Source organism: Pteropus medius, unplaced genomic scaffold, assembly GCF_902729225.1.
Source record: "Pteropus medius unplaced genomic scaffold, Ma_sr-lr_union100, whole genome shotgun sequence".
NCBI lineage: Eukaryota > Metazoa > Chordata > Mammalia > Chiroptera > Pteropodidae > Pteropus > Pteropus medius.
Genome location: NW_024346667.1, coordinates 10,277,444 through 10,299,300, shown reverse-complemented (window position 1 = coordinate 10,299,300; position 21,857 = coordinate 10,277,444). Strand labels below are relative to the sequence as shown.

The following is a 21,857-nucleotide window of genomic DNA, read 5'->3' as shown; positions in this document are numbered from 1 at the left end:
AGATAATTTGGGGAGGGGTCAAGTGGAATAAATCTGTTTTAAAGTGCTTCTGTTTTTTGAAAGAGAGGTTAATATATTGATTAACTTCAAGTGTTTTCAAGTTGTTAAGTAACCATGGTAAAATTTCAAGAATTACTATTAATAGAATAGAAACAGAGTAAATAATGATGAAATGAGAAAACAAAGAAACAGAAAAAAAATAACATCAATTGTTAAAAAGTAAAAATGTAACAAGCTGGCATCTCTATATTAATATCACACAAAATAGAATATATTATAAAAATCATTTTTAAGGATAAGAGATATTATGATCAAATATTTCATAATAGTGATATAGCAATTCTTAAGTAATATGCCTCTAATAATAAATTTACCTCAAAATATATAAAATAAAATGTATGAAACTATAGGAGAAACTGATAAATGCACAGTTATTATGGGAGATTTTAACACCTCTCTCTTAATGACTGACAGGTAAAATGATGAAAAATTAGTAAACAAATAAGACCTGAAGAACACAGTTAACATGCTTTATTTAATAAACACATGTCTGAACCCCAAAATTAGTCTAAACTCCTCTCATGCAAAACTTATTCATCATTGGCTGCTCATGGTTAAAAATTACCAAAAAAAAAAAAAAAAAAAAGACAGCCGTCATGCCAATATCAGATGGGTACAGAGCAGAGCAGGTAACACTCAGAGACTGAAGAGAGACTGTTCTGATCTGCAATCAGTTCACCAAGATGAGCAAGAAGCGCCAGAGACCTTTTCCATCCTAATCATCAGAATTATCTTAGGTGATTTGTTGGCTTTCCCAATACTTTTTGAAGGTATTTCTGGCATTGTGTGTGACGCAGTACCTATTGATTGATAGGCTTCCTCTTTTATTTTCCAGGCATTGCCAGAAATGGTGATAGATAGTCCTTAAAAACAATTTTTGTATAGCCTACTCTTTTTACTATTCTGTTGACATGTTTCATGAAACTTTAGGTTGAAAAGAGAGATTTTAAGATAATTCTGGTATGCATAGTTGAATGACTGGCATGAAGAATATGTAACACTTTAAACCTCCATTTTTTATCTTGCTTCCAGTGGGGGCCACACTGAGAATGTTTTAAGTCTTTAAATATGTTCTCAGTACCTAAAACACATCTACACTTCAAAAAACCTCTGTATTATACAACTAAAGTTGAACTTCTTAAATATGCATGCTACTTCTGAAATACAAGATTCTTCTTCTTTTTTTGTGTATGTGAAAGACATGGATCATGTTAGTAATAATCGTTTCTATACATATACCCACCAAATTCTCCCCATTGTGGAAAACACTTTCTCATCAGCAGGGATCTTTAATGCCAACACAAAGAAACTAAAATTGTGAATAATGGGGAAAGTCTTCCACACAGTTCTAGGTTTAAAGATTTCTTTCTCTTCCTATCTGTATCCATGGAAAACCATAAACCCCTAAGTTTCAGGAAGCATACTAGAAGGGGAAACGGTCATGGAGAAAGAGTGAACAACAGAAATCAGGGCCAGGATTAGAAACAGAGGAGGCAAAATTCGATGAACTCTGCCAAGAAACAGAAGCCTACCACCTAAGGAAAGAACTTAGAACCGGTGCAGTCAAAGCGACTCTAGCTCTCTACAATTAGCGAATAAATAGCAGTATTCAAAAGTGGCCAGACAATTGTGGATCAAGTAAATTGAGGAATAAATGGTGAGTCAGAGACACAGAACTAGGACAACGAGCCATAAAGGAGATCCCAACTGCAGTGATTCATAAATGACCATACCCGCAAGATGGGGCTTGGAGATAAACTATAATCGGCACTGGGTATCACTGTTGATTTTGCTGAAAATAAATTGCTAATCCATAAGGATGTAGTCATTTTACCCATTTGTTGCCTCAGTAAAGGACTAAGCAGACACAATTCCTTTAGATGCTAAGGAGGTAATCTGGGAGGTCTGGTCTGCTATTTGAAGCCTTAGACACAGAAAGAAAGCCATGCTCTATGTAAAGTGGCCCTCTAGCCCTCGATTTCTGGTTAGGTGATTCATCTCATCAATTGACACACGTAGTAAATTGTGCACCTGAGGTATTTAGACTAACTCTCTCAGGAAACAGACTGAGAGGATATGAAGTTTTCTGAAATTTCTCACATTATATTGTGTATCTATACATTCAGGCGGAATTTCTTTAAATTTTAGTATATAATACATTTCTGAAGTACGAAAAGTCACTCCATCAAATGTCAGTGTTTTACAGTTCTCAGAAAAATGTTTAGCCAACATACACTCTATTTTTCTTTCACTAAGAAACCGAGATAGTAGTACTGCTTTATATCACTGGAAATGAATAAGAATTACTTGATTAAAATTAATTCCATAAATAAAAAGTCTAGGGGAAAAAAAGGCTGCACAATCCCAATGGTAATTTCGGCATGAAAGCAAGATTACCTAAAATTGAAAATGTCCATATTGAATTTTTTAATGTACAATTCGTTGTCATTTTAGAAAGAAGGAACCAGAAACAAGCTGTCTTAGGATCTTCGGAATGTTCCTGTATGCTGACTACAGCTGACACTTTTTCTTACTCTCTGACAACAGGAATCTGCATCCGAGCAAGGAATTCAGAATTCTGTGTTAACAAGATAGTAAGTGAGGACCAGGGACCCCTTGCTAGCTTGCCCTCTTCCCCATAGATAAATTTTATAAAACACCCTGTAGATGTAGAGCATGCGAGAGGGAAAAAGGAGAGGAGCCATGTGGTATAAGCTAATAATTATTTATATTCCTAATCAAAGGCTCGCATTTCACATGCAAGGTTTACTACTGTGGCCCACCCGGGCCCTGAAGCTATTTTTCTTTTTTCAAATTAGGAATTTGCTGATCAAATCAAATGCTGATTCTGTATCTAAAATGATATGTTTTCTCTTTGTGCAAGTGATTAGATCCCCCTAAGAAACTAATTGCTGCCATTTTAAATTGCACAAGTAGCAAAAGCAGTTTCCTTAAGAAAGAATTACAGTTATTTCCCTCATATTTTTTCACCATTTTAAAGCCATGTTTTCCTTTAGCTCTGTTCGATCCATAAAAACGGCAAAGAGTAATTGAATGAATAAGGCCAACATGGGTAAAATTTAAATATGTTTCCTTTTGCAAGTGTGTTATATCTCATCAATCTTATATGCATATAGATATATACATGTGTGTTGAATTATTGAACACAATGCTTCAGTATTGTCTCCGGCTTTACATATTGCCTGTGCACAAGTTTAAATTCAATTGGCAATAGGTCAACTCTCCGCTGTTTTACCAAGAGACCTCAGTAGCTTAGCCTCTTTTTTGTCCTGTCCTCCCTAACAAGTAGGTAGAATAAACAGCAGTCGCATTACATGGCCACTTCTCCATTGTCTCCTTGGAAATGTTGGACTCTACAACTAGAGATCCACTTTAAGGGACTCTATCAAAATGCAAATTTGTGCAGAAAAGGTGTCTCTTGATACCTGCCTGATACAGTAGTAAGTCAATTACACCTTAATGTGAATGGATGTGTCCGACTCTTTCTTGAGAGCTGGGTGTGAGGAGGGTTCAGTGGAACAGGATGGCCCTGGGAGGAAGAGGGATTGGGGCGATCAGGAGAAAGAATGAGAAAAGGCAGAAGACGCCGACAGTTCTTTTAAAGAGGTGTACAGGCCCTTTTCTCACGGAAAATGCCTTTATAGGGAAATCTTCAGTGAACAAAATGTGTTGCCCTGGAACCTCTTTGTTAGTGGGGAATAATGAAAAGCTGCCAACTGCTGCAACCCCACATGTTTAGTCTCAGAAAGAACATCTCCTGTGATTTCCACTCCCTTTTTGTGTTGCCAGAAAAGAACTGGGCCAAATGGTAGGGACAGTTATTTGGCAAGAGACCGAAGTTGCCAGAGGAATGAAGAATGAAAACAAGCAAAATTAAAATGAATTTACCACCTGGGGGTTTCTAACATCCTATCTGTAAGGGGAAGGAAATTTTAAACTTGCACTTAAAGAACTAGTGCCAACTGGAATCACATCCGTGTGTGTGTGTGTGTGTGTGTGTTCACTGTGATAAAGCTTCCTTCACTTAATGGTTTCACAACACCTACATGATCTATTTTTGGGTTTTACTCTTGCACAAAATGAACTGAAATTTAAGGGAAAATTTCTTTCTTTATATTACTATTCTGATACTATAGTACTTCTTTTCCAAATTACTTATGTTCAAAATAATATTCTAAAATACAGCACTAGTGCCTGTTTAAGAGTCAAAAATAACTTTCAGAGAGAAGTAAATAAGAACACAAAGATATTGCTGAACATATTTAAATTTATTGGTAAAATTGGCCCTAGAAATAGTCTCTATCCTAGACTTTAACTAGAACACAGTTTTAATGCCTAAATTCTAAATCTCAGACAATATATTTGTGTCCAAGTGATGGTACCTAAAACACTAGTCCAACATTTGAATCTCAAATAAAAATTTACTGCATATGCTATCACTATCGATTAATTAAAAAAATTTTTTCATTTGCTATTTTCTGAAAAAATTAAAAGGTAAAGCAACTATTCACACCTATAGATATTTGGTGTGAATACATACCAGTTATATCCACTTTTCTTCTATAAAATCATTGAGAAATACCAAATATTAAAAACTTTTGAAAATGACCATTCATATATTGATATTTGATAAACATCTAAACACCACACGCTAGCTAATAATTATCCCTGTAATCTGAACAAGAAACAATTTAATTATATAATTATTTTCTTAAAACAGAAACACTCAAAATGTTACTAGTAGAAATGGCAACTGCATCTTTACAAACTTTCCAACTATTTTCAGGCTCATCTGGACCAATCGCTACCAGAAATTTATAGATTTCACATGCTACAGTTGATCCATGTTTATCTGTAAGGTTGTGGAGATGCTACGGACAGTTGACTGAATTGTCTTAAAAGCTAACTCAGAGAGACAGCAGATTTCTTAGAAATGGTCTTTTGTGAAAACTAAAAAAACCTGAAATTCGATAAAGGAAAATGGATTCTGAGCTACAGCTAGATATGGCCTAAGTCGACAGCCTTAACTAATGCAATATGGGTGAATAGTCAATGACTCTTGCTGGAAGCTGGACCAGGCTCAGGCTATTTCAAGTCCTGATGGTCTTGATCTCGGGCCTTCAGATGCGAGACCCTTCTGAGCATATGTTAGCATTTTCCTGTGGACTGCACAACAGCCAGAGATGTTACTAATCAACTCAATGAAAATGTTAGCTCTGTAGCTAGACTGCCTGGCTTTGCTATTTACTCACTGTAGGCCTTTGAGCAAGTTAGTTAACATCTCTGTTTCTCAGTTCCTCTTCAGCAAAACAAAGGTTAGAGCAGTTCACCTAGGAAGGGCCCCTTTTTATCTAGAATTTTAGTTCTTCCAAAGTTCATTGCTTCCAAAGTTCTCCAATATTTTCAAAATTTTAATTTTTGTAATTATCTTTTTTATTTAAATTGTTGCAATGAGAGCAAAGGACTGCTCCACAGGGTATTTTATAGAATCATCCGATGTTAGATTCAGAAATACCATCAATATTTTTACATGAGCTAATCCTGGTAGGCTCCTCCAGCAAGCATCCCACCTTCTGAAATTACTAGATAAGAAGCATTCGCTGGTCTTTATGTTTAAGTGTCCCAACCACCTTAAGAAAGCTTTTCCAAAAATTCTCTCACCATCCCTTTCAATTGGGGCCTGAAAATTCTGAAGCTTAGCAAGTATCCATCCAAACAGAAAATATCCTTCTTTTCTTGTGGGCTTCCTAAATAGCCACAAGTGATTCCCACTCCAGATACAGCAGGCTTTCTTCAGTGTCAAGGCATAAACTGATTCTCTCTCAAACTAGACTTCACAGCAGCTAGTACAGAGTCAGCACTCAATAAACACTCAATTATTTAATAAACAATAGAGATGAATAAAGAAACTCACCTACATGCCAATTGCACAATAATGAAATTTTAACTGTGACTGAATTTAACTTTAGATTTTATCTGGACTTAACATACTTGGTTTCACATTAAATATCTGTGTTTCTAGAATCGATATAAGAATGGTTGGTTTTTCTACATGGGAAAACCATGCAGAACAAATGAAATTGATAATTCAAGAAAATCATTTACATTAATTTAGCAAATTAATTTACAGATTAATAATTATTGGAAAGGGTGAAAATTAGAAGTCTGAAAATATATGCCTTTTTGTTTTATCTCTCAGCTACTCAGGGAGCATCCTGGTTTAGCTCTAGACAAAGAGAGGCAATCTGGATTGTAGTTGAAATAGTTTAGGCCATATTTAGAGGATCATTCTGTGGGATCCCCAGCTAAGTATGTGAGTCAAGACTGACTCTTCTGTATCGGCCCATGAGCTTTTCCCCATTTCAGAGACATACTGTAAAACTTAGAAGGTAAAATATATCCTTCTCAAATCAATTAAGTAGTATTTCCAATTTATAAATATTCACTGTGGCTAGTTATAGTGAATGAATTTAGCTGATCGTTCAGCTGATGATGGATTACTTATTTACAAGCAGATTAAATAAAAGATGCAATGACCCTTATATGAAAAATGTATGCAACCTAGGAAAGTTATATCTGTTTTTAAATCTGTACGCACATATAATTCTGGTAATAAGAGGAAAAAATGCTCATCAAAGACAATTTGGAAAATTAAAATATTTCACTATGCAACAAAAATACTTATTTTTTTACTGTTTTCTGTGCATCTATATACTTTTGAATAAAAAATATTGTTTTATATCATTTGCTTTTTCTTAAATAGCATATTTTCCCATGTCATTAAATATTCTCTGAAAACATGATTATAGTGGCTGAATACGATTTAATAATATGGTTGTACTACAGTTTATTAAACTATTTCTGTTATTGAATATATGGATGTCTGTAGTTTTCACCATTGTAAATCATACTGCCTTTTATCTTTGTGTGCATTTTTTAAATTGTTTTCTTAAGAGAGATTCCTAGAAGTAAGATTCATAGGAGGAAATGAACTCTTTTAAGGCCCTTGATATGTCTTAATATATTAATTTCCCAGTTACATTTCCACCAACCAGTTGTACTTACTCTAATGAGATGACTATGTCCTTGGACATATTTATCTCCTTGAAAAATACACAGCTACTTTTTTGTGTGTTTATGTATGTAGATGGCACTATATTACAGACCTTGCTCAGCTTTTAATCAACTTTTTAAGGCCTTTCTATACTGTCGTAAGAGTCAAGCAGAGCTTCTCTCTACTGCCTCTACTTCTCAGCCATTATAAACAACACTGATAGGAACATTTTAAAACATATCACCTCTTGGTTTTGTAGAAAAACCCAGCGGTGAAATAGGTAGGCCAGGGGTATTTGCAAGGTCATTTTCACTAAAGACTGGCAGTTTGATTTTCGCAATGGCCATCCAATATTATACTTCTATCAGTATCATATTATGACTTCTATCCTACATCCTTAATACCTTCCGGTATTATCTAATTTTTCAATTTTTGAAGATGATAGTTATAAAGTGGTATCTCACTGTTTTAATTAGCATTTTTCTGGTTATTTGGTAAAATTTGGCATCTCTCCAATTCTAGTTAGCCCTTAACTTTGCCAATCTATACATTTCCTATTTATAGCCTTTGTCCACTTTTCTAAGATTTCTTTTCATGTTAGTTTGCAGGGGAGCCATGTATAATCTAGTTTTTCCTTTGTAATTTTTAGCCAATGCAAATGTTTTCTCTCAGTCTGTTGTCTCCCTGTTAACTTTAGGTCAGCTACTGAAAAGATTCAGAAGAGAACAAGCATTGGTAAGATTTTAATGCAAACATGCACTTCATTTGCCATCATAATCCATTCAGTCAGTCCGTGACTATATATCAAGCACCTACTCCATACGTGATGCAATGATAAGCATGTTAAGGCCACAGGAGGAATTAAACATAGACTCTCCCTTCAAGGATCTCACAGTCTCATATAAGAGATTGGACAAGAAAAAAAATATACATATACATAAATGGAAAGTAAGAAATTCCATAAGTGCAATATTAATAAAGTGATACAGGTCTGTAGAGGTTGGGTTTGAAGGTAGAGCATTTATCCAGGTGGAGAAATCGAATAAATCGTTGGAATCTGAAACTGACTTTCAGAAGAGATCAGAGTCCTATAGTTTGGGGAGGCATTTGGGTGAGAATTAGAAGCTATGAAATTGATGAAATTTGCAAGGAAGATGCAAAAATAGAGAGTTGGTAGATCCTTAGGTAATCACTACTTAAAAAAAAAAAAAGGGAGAGTAGTAAAGGAAAAGAAAAAATACCAGTGTTTCCAAATGTAGATGTGCAGAATACTCTTGACTTGAGGAAAGGAACCATATTGAATATGCTCAGGTGTAGATACTGAGTACATTTTTCTTTCAGAATATATCCATTTTAAGGAAACAGGTTAAAAGTGATGTGAAGCCTGGTCACAAAAATTTGGGTCTCCTTGAGCAAGGTAAAGCACTTATCCAATAGTAATTAATTCTCTACTTCTCTGAATGTATCTTTGAGTTAATGGATAAATGATATATAAGTCCATATTTTTGATATAGCAGCCTTGGGGAGATGGGCCATTGGGGATCTGGCCTTGTTTGATGGACAGGAGAGAGTAGGAAAAGAATATCAAGAAAGGACCAAGCCTGGCTGAAAGGATGATTGTGCTGAGGCTGGCATATCCTGCCCTTACATAACGTATGCTAAGAATCAAGCCAATCCATTTTAAGAATGGGAGAATTGCCAGCCCTCGCATTCTGCAACGATTATTATTCATGTTGTATTATTAACCAATATTTATTAAGTGTTTATTACACACAAGGAGATATGCTAAACTTTTTACATACAATATGCCATTTTACCCCCTCAGTAATCTGGGAGAAGAATATGCTAATATTATCCACATTTTTCAGAGGAGCAAAATGAGAATTGGAGTCAATAACTGGTAGAACCAGCACACAAATCTAAGTTTGAAGCCCACGCTTTTGGAAAAAGTGCCACAAAATGTGTGAACTAAAAAGCCATTGGAATCCTAAGAGGAACATCATCAGTAGAGAGTTAAGGATAGAAATAATCTTTTCAGAAATTAAGAGGTGATTGGGTAGTGAGAAGATAGAAACCGTAAATGCAACTACCATTTCCAAAAGTTGATGGCCAAAGGAAGGGAGATGTTGGAGGTAAGAAATTTAAAGAAAGTTCTTGCTTTATTTAAATGTTATGGCCAAAGCATCTTGAATATATTTACAGAGTAAGAAGAGAGAGACTGGAGAAGAAAAATCGAAGATGCAAGAAAAAGAGTAAATTGATTGAATTCTTTCATTTAGCATATGTTTTAGAGGTTCATCCATGTTGTAGCATTTTTATCGGCTGAATTACATCCCCTCAAAATGTATAGGTTGAAATCCTAACCTCTAGTTCCTCAGAACATGACTGTATCTAGAGATAGGAGAGAGGTAAATTCAATTAAAATGAGGTCATTAGCATGGGCTCCAACCAATATAACTTTTGTCCTTACACGGGAAGGATATTAGGGGTAATGCCAGCAAGGTGGTAGAATAGAAAGCCCCAGACTTCCTTCTCCACATGCACACACCGATTCAACAACAATACAAGGATCGATTCCCTTTGGAAAAAATCCAGAGACCAATTGAGAAGCTCCTGCACCCCAACCGAGCATGAGATCAACTGCATCAAAGCCAGTAGAAAAGTGCATGGTACCATGTCATCATAATCTCTCCCCTATGATAGCCCCACACAATCAGGAGGAATTCCCCAGCTCCTGACTTCTCCCCAAGGAAGGAAGGAGAGGACTGGTCCATGTATCCAACGTTCTAACATTTCAAGGGGTTGCCTGAGGGATTGGTTCTGTCTTTCCTGAGTCTTAGCACTGATGGGAAAGTACGCCAGGTCAGCAGCCCCTGAGAACAAAGGTGATGGCTTGGACTAGCAATGCACTCACTAGCCATATACCTTTTCACAAGTCAGCACAGAGCAAGTGGGGAAGAGACCCAAATTCTGGCTTCTCTCTGAGGAGGGAAAGAATTGGAGCATCTGTCCAACATTCCAGTCTTTTTTGGTGTTATCCAAGGGACTGGCTTCTATGTGAAAGATTCCTCTCTAGGAATCAACCAGGTTGGAAAAACAACAACAAAACCACCACTAGTTTTATCCACAAGGAAACAGCCCAGCCAGGTCACCCTAAATAGAAAAGCGAAGTACTAAAGGCAAATTCAGGGCATGGGATTTCCAATCAATTTTTTACCCAGTTAACCAGAGAGTATCTTATGCAAAGGATAGAGAAAAGGAAGCATTGAAAATAAAAGTACTTTGGAGGAAATAGACTCTGAGGGATGAAGAAATTGGAAAGAAACTGTTAATAATAGTAGAGATATCAATGAATAGAACTCTGAGATATAACTAAAAAGACAGAATTCATGAAAAAAGAAAAAGATTTTTTCTTTGAACAAAAAATCTGTTAGAATTGGTTTTAATGATAGAAGAAATGAAAAACTAGAAGGATTGAAAAATCAGATTTAGGAAAACATCACAAAACAACAAAAAGACAAAGAAAAAGAGAGAAATAATAAATCAGATCATCAATCCAGATGGCCCAACATTAAAGCAATAGGCATTTCATAAGTCAGAGAAAGACAAATACCATAACATTTCGCTTATATGTGGAATTTAAAAAACAAAGTAAATGAACAAACAGAAACAAACTCATAGATACAGAGAACATTTTGATGGTGTTCAGATGGGAGGGGGTTTGGGGAAATGAGAGAAGGGAGAAGAGATTAAGAAGTACAAATAGGTAAGTATGAAACAGTCATAAGGATGTAAAGTAAAGCATAGGGAATATAATCACTAATATTGTAATAACTAGGTATAGTGTCAGATGCATATTAGATTTATCGGAGTGATCACTTTGTAAGTCGTATAAATGGTCTAATTACTATGTTGCACACCTGAAACTAATTAATATCGTATGTCAACTATAATTGAAAAATAAAAAATTATTTAAAAAGCAATAGACATTTCCGAAGTATGGAAATAGGGGAGGAAAAAAACCCATAAAATGTCAAAGAAATAATGCAAGAACATTTCCTAGAATAAAAGTTGTAAATTCCCAGATTGAAAAATGCTCAGCAAAATAAAAAGAATATACTACTCTATAAGCTTCCCGAGATTAAACAAAGAAACAAACAAACAAGTTTCCTGCAAAAATTAAGAATGAGAATGGCTTCGAACTTTTCAAAAGGAACACCAAGTACTAGAAGGCAATGGAGAAATCTCTTCAGAGTGTGCAGGAAAATGATTCCAACCCGGAAATCTGTAGCTGGTCAAATAACCATTTAAGTATATGAATAGCATAGAGACATTTTTAGGCCCAGTAGTTTTCAAAAAATCTCTCATCGCTCTCTTTCTCAGGGAGCACTGTGCCATATAAATGGGATGCCAGCTTAAAGAGAAAATATAGATCCTGGGAAATAGAGGGTTTAACCCAAAAGGGAATCCTTAGGATGGTGGTGAAGGGGGATCCTAGGATGGTAGCCATCAGCTAGTTCAGACCGAAGCAGGTAAGACATTCCAACAGAAGATCAAACTGATAGAACACTGTGTGTTTGAAAGTTGTGAGAGGAGATTTGTATAAATGGGAGAGTTTGGATTTCAAAAAAAGGAAGAAAAAGACTCAGTCTCTCACCAACACGCCTGCCCAAAACTCACCTGTTAATATGAGCAACACCTGCATGCCTACGCATTGTGGGACTGGTATCATCATATCTGGAGAGCTCACCTCACTAAAAATTACACACTGCTGTGGATTTCAAGTAGAAAGATGATGTAAAACATCCAGATGTTTGGTCCGCAGGCTGAGAAAACAGGCCCAAGCATTCTACAGTGCACAAGACAAAGGCGAAAGCTTCTACTGCAGGTTCTTTCCCTACCTGGCTCAGAAGTCCGCGGAGCCGAAGAGATGAGAAATGCCCACCAACTCCCCCGTCTCACAGTGACTCCTGATATCACCTCCTGGGAATGAGGTGCTCCCTGCTTAGTTCACCAACACCTTCTTCACCCAAGAAGCGATGATCTCATAGTCAAGGCATGGAAGTTCTGGGGGAAGGCATTACATCAGACACCTCTTCCGGCTTTCCTTTCCACAGCAGAGATTTACTACGCCGAGAGTCAGGTGCTCTCTATCTAAAATTTGCCCCAAGTAGAGCATGAGAAAACCATTATAATTAGTTCTTAATTAACCACAGGAATGGAGGAGAAAGTATGGGCATGGATGACTGAAAAATGCAGAACAATCCAAGCCCCACTGAGAGTCCTGAGTGAGAAGAATGAGTGAAAGAGTGTGTTTTAAAATAGGAGTTTTTTATTATTCAGGTATGGCAAGACCAACGGGTCAGGACACAGTTGCCATTGAAAAGATAACTTGTTTCCCCATTTCCAAAAGGAGGGGCATACTTTGCCATGGGGGCCACATGACAAGGCACCAGGGTCAGTCAGGAGACAGAGAGAGTGAGGGGGAATGTAGACAAGAGTCTTTATTAAGGATTCCATAGGAAAAAAAAATGGGTGGGGCAGGTACGAAGGCTCAGGATTGGCTAGTTGAAATAATTTCAACAGGCTCTGGAGCATAGGAGCTGACCATGATTGTCTGGCCTCCAGCGCTGGTGTGATTAGGGCAGGGGTACGTGGCCTTGAGTGTGGGAGCTCCATCAAGGAGATTGCTGGGCGTGTGGGCTCTGGTCTTGCTGGTACGCACTCAGAAAGCAAGTTGTTTGCTCTCTCTTGGAATTAGCTGATTCTGGGATGGGCAGTCTCTCTCCATACAAGACCCTGAGATGCCAAAACATCAAAAATACAGACTTAAAAGACACAATTAATACAGTACTCCTATTCTCCAGCTTTTTCAGATTTCACATATAGGTGAGATTACACCATATGTATCTGTCTGACTATTTAACTTAGTATGGTGCCCTCAGAGTCCATCCATGTTGTTGCAAACGAGAGGAGTTCCTTTTTCATGGGTGAATAACACACCATTGTATATATACCACATCATCTACCCATTCATCCACTGACAGACACTTAGATTGTTTCCATATCTTGGCTATTGTGATTTATTTTGTATTTTTGATATTTTGACTTTGTGTGTATGTAGTTTTAGTTTTTGTAAGCCTGAAATATTCTGTAATTTAAAATTTCAAAATAAAAAACTAATTTGGTAATAATTTGATCCTGTAAAAAAGAATGAAAAAAAGAAAAGAAGGAAAGAAATAAAAAAAAAATGCTGGATAAGAACAATATTGATAAGTCCTACTTTGGCTTTGCCTTGAAAGGCAAAGGAATGTAATGAGCACATGGCATCACAAAATATATAGAATTTGTGTTTTGAAGAGGAGAGATCTCAATGCCTTAAAATACAGCATGCTTGTCATGACACTTGGTCAGTTTAACATCATATGCATATCAGGAAAATCTTCCAGAGCACATATTAGCTTAGCTTGTGCTATACTGATGATCTGTATATTCATATAAAGGAAAGAAAGAGGGAGACATTAGCACATATTTGGGTACAAGTATTATAACTCTATGGTAGATTTGCACACTTCTGTATATATGAGATTTACAGACAAATCATAGGCCATATGTAAAACTTCAAGAAAAGATGAATGTTTCAAGGTGAGTTTGTTATCATGTAATGTCCTTCTGCTGCATTAAAAAAGTTGAGAGTGGATGCCTTCAAGGAATCTAACATGTTTTATGTATTCAATTCACATTTATATAGCTAAGAAATATTTATAGGCCATCGGTCAATCTATTAGTATTTTTCTTTAGGTTTTTTTCTTTTTTCTACAAAAGGCATGCTTTTTTGTTTCCAGTTCATCTGGGGGTGGGGAAGGGAGGAAAGAAGGAAGGAAGGAAGGAAGGAAAGAAGGAAGGAAGTTAGTTAGTTTCAAGTTCTTTAATGCACAAGATTTGACATAGGCTATAGGTTTCCACTTCCTGGTGGCTTCCCAGTGGATGCCTCAGCCATGACTTCACTGAATTTCAATTGTTTGTCTGCAAATCTCTCCTTTTGTAAGAGTTCCCTTTATCTCTGAAAAGAAGCAGTGAAGTTTGCTTACCGCCAGGCTGCTTTGATTTCCTCTCAATGCCTCCAAACATCAACGGAGCACTCTAGAGGTAGTCCCATGTGTCTCTCAAACAAAATAAAGAAGAATATGCAGTGAAAATCAGAGTAGAGCCACTGTATCTTCCAACATCTTTTTAAAGGTCTATACATGATTAAATGTTTACTGCACGATTATGTTATAATCTAAAGACTTTCGGACATTGAAAAATACATTCTGGAAAGAAAACAAATACAATTTATGTAACAGAAAAATACACTCACATTTTTTATGCTGGGATGCAACTCCCTTGGTGAAGAGTACAAGAGAAAGGTTGACATCGACCCCATAAAGGATGAGTAATCTCTCTCTCTTTTTTAATGATCACAATAAGAGAAGGGAAAAAAACTGCTGTCTTTAGAGGATCGTTGTTTTGTGAAACCCTTGTGAAATGGGATTCTCCACCCCAAGTCTGTTATAGAGGCATGGATCTTGTAGGCACCTATAAATATTTGCCAATGAGGATGGTTAATAGACAAGCCATCTGGTATCCCCAATCTTCAGAATTCAATAAGGTCTGTATTATTATTGCTCAAGAGATTTCTGTTGTATAAACTCTGACACTCAGTGTATATGCTGCCGGAAGAGGAAGGTCCCAGCTAACTCTGAGAGAACTAAAATATGCAGGTGGGGGAAACAAGGAAACTCACTCCTTTCACAAATGCGCAGTTAGTTCTTGGTTAACCTCTCATTAGCAGTCTGCTCACATCTCATTTCCATTAAGAGTATTCCGTTTCCTTTGTCTAAAGTGTTGAGTGGTTATGAATAGTAAGGATAGACTATCTGTAATTATTTTTTAATTATTAATGGTTTTGTTAGATCCTTTCACTTTTACATTACATTTCTGTTAATGTAAGTTAAATCAAAATGTACTTCAGTTTCCCAGCTGTTCCCCAATGTATTTTTCATTCTTTCATAACATTACTTCAGATTTCTGTAAGGTGTCTGTGGGAAAGCTTGTCTTTCTGGAGTCGCCCTCACCATGCTAATAGATTCAGGGACCATTCTGTTCTGCCAATCCACTGGCCACAGCACTAGTTATCACCAAAGGTCTAAATTCCCACTAGTACCCAATGTCAGAGTCACAATATGTACAAAAGTTATTTGATCTTAGCCAGCATCTTTATGCTGAAAGCAGGAGCATCTATTTTATTTAGCGGCACCAGATGAAGGTCTTTTGGCACTGTCTAGATATGAAGATTCTCAATCAGAAATCAAAGAAGAGGTGGGAATGAGTGAGTTTAAAAAGAACAGATATCTGAGGAAGAAAGAAGTGTCCAGGTTTTGTGGTCCACCCAAATACCTGAGGAACAGTTTAGTCAGAACAAATATTCTAGTTCTGTGCCTAGGAAGATAATGACGCCTGGGAGGTAGGGGGGAAAGAACTTCCCTGGAGAGAAGAAAAAAAGTCCACCTCTAATCAATTTTTCCATCACCAGTAGAATGGCACTTTTTGATGGTGCACTGTTCCCTCAGAGAAATGGTCCTGGCTAATATTTACCAAGGGGCCTGGTTTCAGATCTAGTATTAAGCAACTAACACAAATTCGAATAATAACCTAAGTGAGCAAAATAAGAGAGGGATTCTTGTACCGTTATAGTTGGTGACTTCTGAAAAGAGAAATGTTATTAGATCAGTTCTAAGCAGTGGGAGAAAGGGGAGCCTAGTGCAGGGCAAAATTCCCGGCAGAGATGGGGCACAGGGACCCCCAAAAAATCGAAGAAGGGAACCAGACTTTAGCCAAAAGTATAGCGTTAACATACACTGAGCCGAGCACAAACGGTACTAAAAATGACTGGATACATTATGCAGAGGGATTTCTGGATTTCTTTCAAGTAATTAAGTTTCGATTTCTTGCATTTATTTTAGTTCCAGGAATCACAAGGCGCCATGGATTGCAAAAGTCTACATTGATTGTTCCAACGCTTTAAGTTTGATTTCGTGACTGGACTTAACTTTGGAAAGAGGTAAACACGCGGACCAGGCAAGTTTACTGCGACGAAAAATAACAGTTTTGTCGGGGCAAGTAAACCCAGGGATGCTTGCTTGTGGACGGAACGCAGAAGTCTGCTCCCCTCCCCACCGCGCACCAGTGGCGCGCCAGAGGGGCAGGAGACAAGCAGGTGTGCATCCGAGTGAACGTGCGTGCCGGCACGTGTGAGTCTGCGTGCGTGGATGTGTGAGCGTGCCTGTGAGTGTGTCCGTTCATCGGTGTGCGAATCCGCGCCCCCACGCTCTGGGATACTGAGGACTGAATCCTTCCCTGCGGCAGATTTTAATTTCTTGGCGCCTGTTGTGTTTGCTGCAAAGGCTGCTTGACTCCAGTGGCTCCTCGCCACGCTCAGCCTCAGCGAACCTATCAGGCAGAATCGGGAAGGCGTCTAGGAGCCCTGCAGGCATCCAGCGGCTCGGCTCCGTCTCGCGGCCCCCTCCTCCTAGTCTGCTTTCTTTGAAATCGAGCTCTGCTCTCTTCCCTCCACCGGGGAAATAGGGAACAGTTGCTTTCCTTTCTACCGTGCCTCCTCTCACTCCTTGTCCCCTGTCTTCTGTCCTCAGTCCAGAATTGCCTAGAGAGAGGCTCACTTGGCTCGTTCTGCGACAAAAGCTCTGGCCTTGGCGCAAGTCTCTCCGTGTCCCTAAAGCCTGCCCCCAGAGCGCCAATGGCCACTTGCTTTTGTTTTTCTCTCTTCACCCTGCCTGGCCTTGGTGGGAGGGCTGGATGTTGCGACCGGAATTTCGATCTAGAAGGCCCTGGGAACTGCTGGATGCGGAGGTTTCCGGAGATGCTTGCTGGCTGCTTGCATTGGGCGGTTGAGCGTGAGTTAGTCAGAAAGGCACTGGGAAGGAGCTGTGCCGATGGGCATAGGTGGTGCCTGGCATCTTTGGAGGAAGGAAGGAGATTTGGGGCTCATGGGGAGGCCAACACAAGAGCAGTGGTGGACTGCTGGGAAGATGAAAGATGTGTGAGCGAAATGCACCCATCACTCCTAGAACACAGACCAGGAGAGCCTTCCTTCCCCGGCAAGGCACTCTGTGGCCAGCTCCCTGAGCGCTCCCAGAAGTCTCAATTTCAGGGATAATATCTTCTGTTTTCTTCCTTGCAACAGCTGAAGCCATAGAGTTCAAACACCCCCCCCAAACACACACTATGTCCCAAGCCACAGAGTCCAGACAGAGCTCAGAAGTTCTGATTCTACTCAGAATTGGGAGCAGATTGCCCTCTTTGAGAAGATGAGAATGGGGGGGAGCAATCCATCCTTTCCCTCTTTCCTCCCACAAACCCTGTATCCTCGAAATAGAAATGGTGCATGAATAAGGTCAGATCTGTCCTTTAAGAAATCTTCCTTGCAGTCCAACTCCATTCTGTTTGAAATACAAAGAAATCACACTGCCCTTAATGGGTTAAAATTTAATAAAACACATTAGGTCCAATAAAATAGGAATGCACTTCTTAAAATGTTAATAGTAAATTAGGACCCAGATACAGGGAGGAGACTGTGACTTCTCCCCTCGGGATGGCTTCAGGCCGATTTTGGGGTGAGGGGGCACCTACTGCTGGGACCCGCTGCTGCCAGCTTGGGTGGAACCTCCAGCAACTCCTTTCTTGCCTGGAGGGAGGCTCGTCACATCTGTCCGCATCTGGCAGTGGATAGGCCAGAAGCTACTGTCAAACAAAGAAGCTTGGCAAGAAGAAAGGTGCTCCTCACACATTTAACCCGTTTTCCATTTTTCTGCTTTAAAAAATCACTTTGTTTTTTTTTCTTTTTCAGTTTATTAGGTAGGTCTGTAGGTGTGCAGAGGAGCCAATGTGGATAGGCACTTGAACATTAAAGCATATATAGAGGTCATATGAAGCAGATTCTGGATACCGGGCCATTCCCTTCCGTCCCTTGGGTTTATTCTCAACTTTCCAGTTCTTTAGATGGCCTCCACTACCTGGCGTTGGGGGGCAGAAGCGGGGAGCTGCAGTCTTTCTCAGTGAGCAGCTTCACTTGCTGGAGCACTTTGCAGCAATGCCTGTGGGCAAAACCTAAATGGGTTTTATTGATATCACTGCAAAGACGTTGGTATTCTGGACGTTCCTGGAAGGAATGATTGCAAAACTGCAAGTCGTGGTGATGAAGGAAAAATTGTATTTTCCCTCTTAACACAGCACAATCACTGCTGTTCATTTTTCACTTTGAGTGAGAAAAGGAGAAATCTAACTCTGTGATTTGTTTTTTTTTTTTAAATGTATGTGTTTTCTGAGGGAAAGGATTAGAGGTAAATAAACTGAATTGCTCTATAACTATATATTAATTTTATCTCAACTTGATAATGGGAGTAAACGGCTTTCTTTTTTTCCTGTCTGAAATTAGAGATATCGCTGAGAAATATCTGAGAGATAAAAAGTTATATTGAAATTAATTTAATGATGTATGGATTTAAACCACAGGAAAATATTCTCCTGGGAGTTATCCTGCTTAAAATAGTTTCAGTCGATAAACTCCTTATCAAAGTTTTCCAGTCATTTCAACAGTGCCCTCTTTATTTCATGAATTTATTATACTACCTTATTTACCATATGAAGTGGTGACAAGTGTTTAGCATTTTGGAGATCAGTTGTCAGTTGCTATTAAAATCAAGATTAATTCATATTAACGATATGCGTTTCTCAATACTCCCAGGTGACAACATACATTAAAGCAACTATTGCAAGTAATTAAGCTCAATGAAGGGGGAGGGGACCGGGAGAGGTTCATAACACCCCCAAATATTTGATTTTGCAATCCAAGTTCAGCAGACTGTTGCCACATAATGCTTGGGAAACTCCTCAGGGTTGCTTTTCACTTTACATCTAATTAGGCACCTAATGAAAGAGAAGAATTTTTTCCCCATGTGATTTTTCTCCTTGATATTCTTTTGCTTTTATTTAAACACATAAACACACGGTTTAGGAGGTGCAATATCCAAAAGTTTCTCCTGTGATTCACCTAGTATAATCTAGGGGAACTAAGTAGATGCAGACATTTGTCTTCCAGTTACTTCCCTCCTCTACTCTCACTAGTCATTTGGCCCTTACTCAATACTGATAGAAAACATACCCAAAATATTTTAATGGGTTTTTATTAGGCTTTAGAGATGCTCAACAGTTTATACTAATTAGACCATCCAAAGCCTTTTGAAGATTAAGCAAATTGGACAACCCTTGTTAATTAAAACATAATTTGAAGTTTGAAATTATATCACTGATGAAGTAGTCTAATTAGTATGACGATATTAATGGACCAGTGAGACACAGCATCAGTGGAGTTTGGTGTGAATCTCTCCAAGGCTTGCGCGAAAACCCTCCCTCCTATACCGGCGTTAATAAAAGATTTCTATAGACTTCAGCCTTTCCACGATGATATACAATTTATAGTACACACAATGCATTAGCCCATAGTGTTGCTCAATCTTTTCACTATTATGAAAACTAATAAATTCGTCAAGCTGAATTAAGCATACAAATCAGATGAGGCATAGCAGATTACACAGTGAAGCGCGGTGTCTCCCGAGCCTAAATGAAATTTCAATCTAATAATTCCTTCCTGGCTCAGTCATAATTTGTTTAGAGATGTTGTTCTACTTCTTTCAAAGCGCTATTCGCACTATAATTAAATGATACTCAAGCTTTTAACTTTGATTTATTTCATTTCTCGAAGCTTGAGACAGTGAGAGCTGTACAATGTCATTTTTTTTATTTCCTTGAAAATTACCCTGGCTGTTGTTGAGATAGAAATTAAACACCTAAGCATTGACTTGAACCGTCCGGCGCAAGCCACATTCATTCATGTCAACACCCCCTCTCCAGCCTCGCGTCCAGGCTTCTCCGGCTCATGCTCAGGAACACTGCTGGTAGGAATCCCCTTCGGCTATTATTTATTATGTTCCTCCACATAGGGATGGAGAAAGGCAAACCCGGGAGTAGCGCAGGAAAGCGCAGAGGGGTTAAGGACCATGGACAGAGTCCGTCGCGCGCCGTTTGCTGTCGCCTTGTCAGCGCTCTGGAGACTTGCGGGGACTGTGCTCCCAACTTGAACCTGCCGTCCCACTCTGCGGAGGTCAGGGGTGAACGGGCGGCCTTCTACTCGCGGCTGCCGCTGACCACTCGAGGGCCCCCCTTCGCCACGCTCCTTTCCATTCTGTTTCGTCCCGGCGCGCGCCAGCGCCTCTCAGGCCTGCCGCCTGCTCTCGCACCTGCTCGCCTTCCCCAGGCACAGTGTGCCTGCACCTGCTCCCAGTCACTCCCGTCCGGGCCGGGCAACCCGCGGGCTCCAGCGTCCGGGTCTCCGGGCCTCGCCCTCGCCTGCACCCGCTCCTTCTGCGCTCCCGGGAGGTGACAGCAGCTCCCAACAACGGGGGAAGTAGAGAAGACACCCGAGAGGAGCTAGAGGAGAGGAAGGTGGTGTGTGTGTGTGTGTGCGTGTGTGTATGTGTGTGTGTGTGTGTGTGTGTGTGTGTGTGTGTGTAGGGGAGGCATAGCAGTGAATAGGGAGATGGTGGTTTTTTTTTCAGCTGAAAGTGTATGTCCACTTTTAAGAAAAGTGGTCTCCACTGGGACAAAACTGGGAGCAAAGAGTTTGCTAAAAATAGGCTATCTCTGCGCCGAGTGGCTGTGGAAATGAAGATCAGTGGGGCTTCTGCCAGCCCTTGAGGGCGCGCGCACGCGTGTGTGTGCGTGTGTGTGTGCGTGTGTGTGTGTGCTGGGGGGGTGTTCAGTAAGCACATGCGCTCTGTGATCTCTGGCCCTGCCTTTCCCTCTGTCGGTTGCCCCTTCCTCCCTTGACTATGGCTAATGAAGAATAATAAATCCAGTGGCAAGGTTTGACTGTGGATCCGCCCAAGACCCAACTCACACTGAACTGGATACAGGGAGGTGGAGAAAGATACTGAGGACGAGAAAAGAGGGTGGAGAGGAGTGTGTGTCGGCGGTGGTGCTGGGGGAGTACACGGGGACAGGGGCCGGGGGTTGGGGGGGGAGTCGCATGCGCATAGGCGACCCGGCCGGCTCCGCCGCCGTCCAATCCGCTGAGAGCTGAGAGAAACCGAGTGAGAGAAAGCCCTGCAGCCTCGTCGACCCCTTGTCTCTTCCTCACCAGGCACCCGCCGGGCCGAGGGGGCGCAGAGCAGAGCGCCAACCTCTGCGCGCACCCAGCGGAAGCGCAGAGCAGCGCGGAGTATCGGGGTCGGCAGCAGCGTCTGGGTACCCCGCTGTGGCAGGGAGCCAGTGATCAGGGTCACCTGAGCTACAGGGAGGGGAGGGCTGAGTGGGGGCGGATGCCTGGAACTTAGCGGTAAGCAGGAGGAGGGGAGGCAACCAGGTAAGAGGCTTTCCTAGTAGTCTAGGGAGGAACCCAGCCGAGGCTGGCTTGGCCCACAACTTTAGGAGTTTCTTTTCCTGGCGAGGCGGGGCGGAAGGAGCGGGAGGGTCTGGAGTCCGGCTCCGAGGTAGGAACTGCCCCGCGCCTGGAGCGCAGACTGGCCAGTGAGGTGGGGTGGAGCAGGAGCATTAAAGTAAGTGAAAGCTGCGGGGCACCGGGAAGGGGCGGTAGTACCAGAGAGCG

The 21,857-nt window shown here is 40.1% G+C and overlaps 1 protein-coding gene across 2 annotated transcripts in view; it reads left to right on the top strand.

Moving 5' to 3' along the window:
- POU4F2 (POU class 4 homeobox 2) overlaps positions 1-21,857 on the top strand; it is a 58,438-nt gene that overhangs the window by 32,511 nt on the left and 4,070 nt on the right. Inside the window, exon 4 of one of the 2 annotated variants that reach the window (XR_005655668.1) lies at positions 2,515-2,803. The gene's annotated coding sequence lies outside the window, so the exon portion shown is untranslated. Of the gene's footprint in view, positions 1-2,514; positions 2,804-16,140; positions 16,239-21,857 lie in introns of those variants that run through there. The other variant, XM_039876008.1, reaches the window with a different exon arrangement.